General features: G+C 30.7%; 1 non-coding gene across 1 annotated transcript; it reads right to left on the bottom strand.

Annotated features, from left to right (window-relative positions):
- Positions 1 to 989: 989 nt before the first annotated feature.
- Positions 990 to 1,072, bottom strand: TRNAL-UAA (transfer RNA leucine (anticodon UAA)). The gene has a single exon. It is a non-coding gene; the product is annotated as a tRNA-Leu (tRNA).
- Between the last annotated feature and the right edge of the window lie 6,168 nt (positions 1,073 to 7,240).

The raw sequence follows: 7,240 nt of genomic DNA, 5'->3' as shown, positions 1-7,240 counted from the left end.
TTTCATGAATCAGTGCAAATAGACTCTAATTACCTTGAATAATCTATTATGGGAATTTTCACGTGAATGAGAGCAATGAAAATCTCAATCATGAAACTTTTTTTTCTCTCGCTCTGTTTCTAACGGAGGACTTCTTATATAATAACTTAACCTTTTATATATATATAACATATTTAGTTGTGTAATTCTTTTTAACACTCCCGTACCCTTCAATTTTATTTGATACTGGTATCTTCAACAAATAATACTATGATTCAATATTATATCATTTTTTGTTTTATTTTATTTTAAAATTAAATTAAATTTTTAATACAAATTACACTAAAGATATGAGTATGCAATTTAAATTCATGAGTATAAAGAATTTAACATTTTTTTTAGGGTAATGCTATCTTGTATCCTAGGGGCACATGTTAAGAACTAATTGTAGAAATATTTTCTTGGAACTTGTGTATGGTCATTATCAAAATTTTATAATTAATATTTTTATTACTTTTTTCAATATAAACTTTCTATTTATGAATGACTTAACATGTACCCTTAGGGCATAAGTTAGCATTACCCTTCTTTTTAATATAGGCTGCAAATGATTACTCTTGGAAGTAGAGCTGTATTAAAATTTTGGAGACTCTTATAATGTTAATCACAATTAATAAAGGAAAAATAAATAAAGATTTTATTTAATCACGATTTAATCTGATAAATAATTTATGAGGTTCAATTTAACTATAATTTAACTCTAAAAAAATTAAAATCTTATAATGGCAAATGATTACTCTTGGAAGTAGAGCTGTATTAAAATTTTGGAGACTCTTATAATGTTAATCACAATTAATAAAGGAAAAATAAATAAAGATTTTATTTAATCACGATTTAATCTGATAAATAATTTATGAGGTTCAATTTAACTATAAAAAAATTAAAATCTTATAATGGTAAATGCATTATATGTGTAAAAAGAAATGTTGTGTTTATACTTTTATTAAAAATGCTGGCTGTGGGGTTTGAACCCACGCGCACTTATGTGCAGAAGATCTTAAGTCTTCCCCCTTAACCTCTCGGGCAAACCAGCTAATTAATGATTAATTAAATTTAATTGGGTTATCTTCTTGGTAATTGTTGAGACTTTGTTAAATGTGAATAATGACACTTTAAAAATTATTTGTAAACTCCTAATTATATTCTAATATATTTTAAATTGATTTTTTCAAATAAAAAAGGAAAAATAAAAAAGATGAGAGACCGTAAAATCTAACTAATCAAATAGATAATAAAAATGATAGTTGGATATATCCAACCTATCTCTAAATTTTTTTTTAAAAAATAAATAGGAAGTGATTTCATACTCGATAGCAACTATGATTCCATACAATTCAGATTGAAAGGAGGTGCAAACTCCAATCTTAAATGAGATAGCTCCCAAGAATATATACTGACAATTAACTTTTCATTTTGTTGGTGCAATATTTACTGACAATTCGATTTAAAGGAGGTGCAATATGCCTCATCCTAGATCCAAAATTACCTCCACTATAAAACTTATATTTTGTTGGACTGATGTGTTAACCATAATTCTAACCACGTTCTTGAAGGAAATGGTTAACGACTTGAGTATTTTTCTTGATAGTTTTTCAAAATATGATAAGGTCATATGCAAAAAAAGTGTGGCTAAGAATGATTGTCTTACCAAGTGATATACATGTCAACTTACTCTAATCCATCAACAAAAATAGATGCCTATTAAGTTCCTCTTCAGCAATGCATAAGAGCAAGGGTGTCATAAGATCCCCTTGCCTCACTCATCTAGAGCAAGAAAAAAATTATGAAGGTTTCCCATTTATCATGATTAATAGTCTGGATGAGTGTAGAATGGTAAGAATCCAATCACATAAATTTTGATCAAAGCCAAATTGAATAAGAACTTTAATAAGATATTGTCAATCTAAACCACCAAGTGCTTTTCTGATGTATATCTTTAAAGCCATACTAACTCAAAAGGATTTCTTGTCCAACATATTAATGGCTGATGAAGTAATCTCAATGCATCATAAATATGTCCACCTCTAATAAAACCTCTTTGGTGTTCTGAAACAATTTTAGAATCTAAGATAGCTAACTTGTATGCAATAATCTTAGTGATGATTTTGAATTGAAAATTTAAAAAGGAAAGAGACATATATTTCTAAATAGAATATGCTTCATGTTGTTTAGGTATCAAAGTCACATTGACTGAATTGAGATTAGAAAGAATCCAACCTTGTTAAAAAATTGATTCACTTAATTAATCATAACAACCCTAATATATCCCAATAGGTTTGGAAAAAACTCACCCAAATTCATAAGGGTCCGGAGTAGAATTACCATTTGTAGAACTATGTGTTTGCAAGTTCAACCAAGAAGTGATTTAAGCTAAGCAAGCCATACCTATCATGGGTTGGTTTTGATTATGACTACTTGGTTCTATTGATGACAACTTGTGAAGATGCAACCATTTATGAAGATTCGGTCTAACCCTAAAGCATAAAGCCAAGAAAGTATATCAAGCGGTTAAAGATGCACAAAATAGTTTGTTCTAAGCTCTTCCTCTAAATTAAGCTGTTAAACTAGGATTTTTATGACCTATATCCTTTGATGATGTCATTCAAAATAAATATATCTCAAGCCTCATCTCCAAGAATACTCAAGCAAATATCTTGTATAATCAATTTATTCGACAAAGTCAAAGCTTCAAAGTGTGAAAGAGGGAAAGTGTGAAAGCTCCCTCAATTGTGTCTCAATAATCGATGTTTTGTAAACACATAAGGGAAATATCATAAATTAGTATGGATAAATCACACACACACACACACACACAAAAAAAAAGCTATTATTTCTCAAAGAAAACAACCTAAAAATGCTTTGAAGCCTAGTCAAATGAATTAGGAACTTTCAGAACCATTTGGATAAGTTTTTTGAACCGTGAAATCAATTAGAGCATATCCCAATCGATTGGGTTAGTGAAAACAATGTCCATAATTATTTATGACAACTTCTTAATGAAGGGAAACAAGTATATTTCAAAACCTTTAAAAATGAGCATTTGTAATCAATTACTTTAGTCATCCAATCGATTGGCATAAGGTCCCAATCGACATGACATTAAATTAGCCCATGAATATTATCCTTTTTTGTGTCAACCTCTAGACTATAAATGGTGGCCATTCTTCTCAGTTTTTCACATCCACAATCATGAGCTATCTCACTCTCCTCACTCTTTCTCTCTAAATATATTTTTCTATTTTCTTTCACTATAATTTAGCCATAGCTCATAGAGAAATTTCTGGTGGTTAAGTGGGGTTTTTGTTCTAGAAAGGGTGATATTGTAAATTAACCAATATCTATTTTATCTTGGTTGAATATTTATCCTTAAAGGAGTTTTTGATTGGGTTCAAAGCTAAACCCGTTAAAAATTTTGTTTGGGGAATTAATATTAAGTCGTCGTTTCAATCCGTGAGCTCAGTCCGTGTAAAAGCTCAATTTGGTTAGATTTATCCTGGTGTAAAACCTAAACTTAGTTTGTGTCCAGCCTGTGTAAAATCCTGATTTTGTTCGAGAATGATCTGGTGTAGAATCTCGGTTTGATTTATGGTCAGACTATGTAAAACCTCAACTCGGTTAAGAGGATAACCAATTCAAACTCCATTTTTGTTTGAGATTAGCCTGTATAAAATCTTAAAGGGTTTAAGATTAGAGACTAACTTCTCGAAGCTTCATTCCTGTTTGGAAGGAAGATTAATTGCTTCAGACCACTACTCGTTGTTTGGTTGGAAGTCAACTTGAAACTTCATTTTTCTCGTATAATGGGGTTCGTGAGCTTAACCTACTACAAACTCATAAGCATTACTGGATACTCTCAAGATCAAGTCTTGAGGAGAGGATTATGTCACTTCATTTAGAGTGAACCTCCATAAATTATGGTGTCATCTCTCTTCCATTGTCTTTTAATTTTTCGCATATTTTCTTTCCATTATTTTGTCATTGCTATATTCAAATGTTTTCTTAAAAATATTTTTGAACTCTGAAAATAAAAAAAAAATTATTTCAAATGGTCATTTTTTAAAACCCCATAATTCACCCATATTTTGTGTGTGAAGTCACATGTCTAACAAGTGGTATTATAACCTAAATCTTGTTCAAAGACTAATCATCTCAGGAGGATGATTCCCAACACCTTTTATAACAATAGATCTTTCCTAAACACACCTCCATCGTTTAATGGTGATATGTTTGAACTTTTGACAATTAAATTTAAAATTTGCATCCAAAGTATTAATTATAGGTTATGGGAAACGATAATCAACGGTCCGTTTGTATATATTTATCACATAAATGGAGAAGTAGTAGATAAACTTGATTTCTTTTGGATCGTAGAAGGAAAGAGAAAATTTGAGATTAATTTCAAAACTAAAAGTGTTTTAGTTATGTCTTTAGATAATAATTAGTTTTTCTATGTTCATAATTGCAAATCCGCAAAGGAATATGACATAGTATTGAGATGATATAGTGAGTCTCTCAAAGTATCGAACAAGAGAAAATGAACACACGAGGCAAAGAAGATGAATTGTTTATTCATAAGTACCTCTCTAATTTTTGAAATGTTAGAAATAGTATTAAAATGTTTATCACTAATAAATATTTAAGAGTTAAGAATTGGAATTATAAGTCTGATCTAATCGTTAAATTAAGTGATGAGACTGTTTATGACTTTCAGGAAAAATATAAGAAGAAAGAAATCATAGAAAAGTTGAATGAATTAGTTTAATTACTTAAAGATGAAGGTATAAGATCAAAGTTTGAAGAATCGTCAATAAATTCATCAAACTCCTATAAAACAATCATGTGGTTTCCTTCGAAAGAACAATATCAATAGTTGAAATATCTTCAAAGGATTCAACATCAAATGAAGGAACTTCATCTGTTAGAGGACATGAAAAAGAAATCTCACCCACTTGAACCTTTGAGAAAATAATAGAGAATAAAACCTCCAGAAATTTTCCGTATATTTTCTTTCCATAAATTTTCTGCTACTATATTTAATTTTTTCTTAAAAATGTTTTTGAACTCTAAAAATGAAAAAAATATATTTTAAACCCTTGTTTTTCAAATCCCCATAATTCACCCCTCATCTCGTGTGTGGAGTCACATGTCCATCACCATCCATATTATGCATTATCTTCTTAATTTCTTTAATTTGAGGCATTCTAGTGAGATATTCATTATCTGCATGAGTAATAAGTTATGGGATAGTTATTTCCACGAGATCAATATAAATGTAATTGCTTTTTGAGCTAAACAAATTTTTGTATAATTTAATAACCTTATTATCTCATTCGATGCCCTCATCTGAAAAATATTTCCATACCTATGCCTATTACTTTTATTACTAGCATGTATCACTTTGTATGTGTTATGAAAGAATTATATTCTTATCTCCATCCTTAAACCATATATTCCTTACATTGTTCATCCAAAACTGATCTTGCATATACAATTTCTTATCTAACAAAAGTTAAGCATTATTTTCCCTGAAATCCAAGATCATCATTGTAATCTACATCGTTAATCAAACTTTGTATCATGCAAACTTCATCAGTAACATGTGTAACATCCTAACCCCGAAACTTATATAACAATTATTATATGCTGATTAAAGTGTTAACAACTTCAAAACATCTCAAATTTATTCAAATAGCAGCGGAAAATCAAATTAAAATACTTGACAAAATCATGTTTGTTCTCAATTTCAAAATAACATCATGAAAACTCCTTAAAACATTAATTCAAATTCAACAAGTAAAACTAGCCTCCCAACCCCGATGTCACTTGATCAAAGCATAGCTACTAAATAAACATCGAAACTAAATGGAAATAACTTCAAAAGCTACCTTCCACCCACATCAACAACTTCTAATCCTAATTATCTGCAAGATGTCCATGGTGGATAACTGTAAGACCCCAATTTTGGCCCTAAGATCCCTCATGGCCCACATCATATCATATCATGGCCTCAAGGATCATTGCATGCCCTAACTTCCCTCCTAGTGGGTGGTTTGCCTTGTGAGTGTGGTTCTTGATCACCAAGCATGCTTTGCATTTGTATATCTTTGCTTTTCATATGTTTACTAACCAAAAAGTACAAAAATATTGTCATCTAACCATGTTACTTGCAGCTGAAGCAATCATCAGTCAAACAGTCAGATCAGTCATTAAACAGTGGATGGTGGCCATTCTTGAAGAATTTGGGCACCATGATCAATAGTCAAGAGTTCACATATGTTGTGATATCATTTGGAATCAAGATCTCAAGGAATTAGGGTTTGGAATTCATCAGAACATGGTTCAGTCAACCAAAACCCTAGAAAGTCAAACTTGGTCAACTGTGCATTTAATCAGTGATTTGATGGTGGGAATTGGTTTGAGAGATCTCATTCATGTCCATATAAGCCTCATATATCATGTCAAACACCATCATGGAAGAATTTGAAGTCAAACAGAAAATTTCCAAAAATAGAAACTTGACCTGTAATTGGAATTTGCCAAAAATGGAAACTTCTTGATCCTAAACTTACATCATCATACAAGCTTCAAATGAATTTTTGCCCAACATGAAAGTTGAAGATCTTGTTCTCCCATTTCCAAAAAGTCCAAGAACACTCAATTCCCATGTATGGTTGGCATGTTATGATCAAATCATTCTCAAAAATTTTTGAACTTCAAAAGGCCATATCTCTCAAACCATTTGGCCAAATTGGGTGGGGTTTTTTGCAACAAGTCACATTTGATCTCCTCTTTCCAAATATGTAACCATCATGCATCAAAACATTACAAATCAAAATGGCCTTTTTGAACTTACATGAATTAATTTCAAGTGAGGGTGAAATTTGACTTTTTGAAATAACCATTTTTAATCATTTTGGCCAATTGAAATTGATCAGAATATGTAATTGGAACTTGCCCAAAGGCCCATTTTCGAGCTGTAAGCATTGCACCTCACCACTTAAGTGAAATTGGCCAAATTAGCAAAACATGACATTTCTCAAAATTCCAATTACCACAGAACAAAACACACTTAGCCAACCTTAAACAGCACATAAATAGCTCATTTTCTCTTTGAGCAGAACCCTAGCAGCCACAATTGAAAACAGAAAAAGCTCATTTCTCTCAAACATCATTTTTCTTCATCTGAACTTTTTTCTGAAAA

Source organism: Lathyrus oleraceus, chromosome 3, assembly GCF_024323335.1.
Source record: "Lathyrus oleraceus cultivar Zhongwan6 chromosome 3, CAAS_Psat_ZW6_1.0, whole genome shotgun sequence".
In the NCBI taxonomy this organism is placed as follows: Eukaryota; Viridiplantae; Streptophyta; class Magnoliopsida; order Fabales; family Fabaceae; genus Lathyrus; species Lathyrus oleraceus.
Note: the sequence above shows the minus strand (reverse complement) of the source record. Positions and strands in the feature narration are given on the sequence as shown.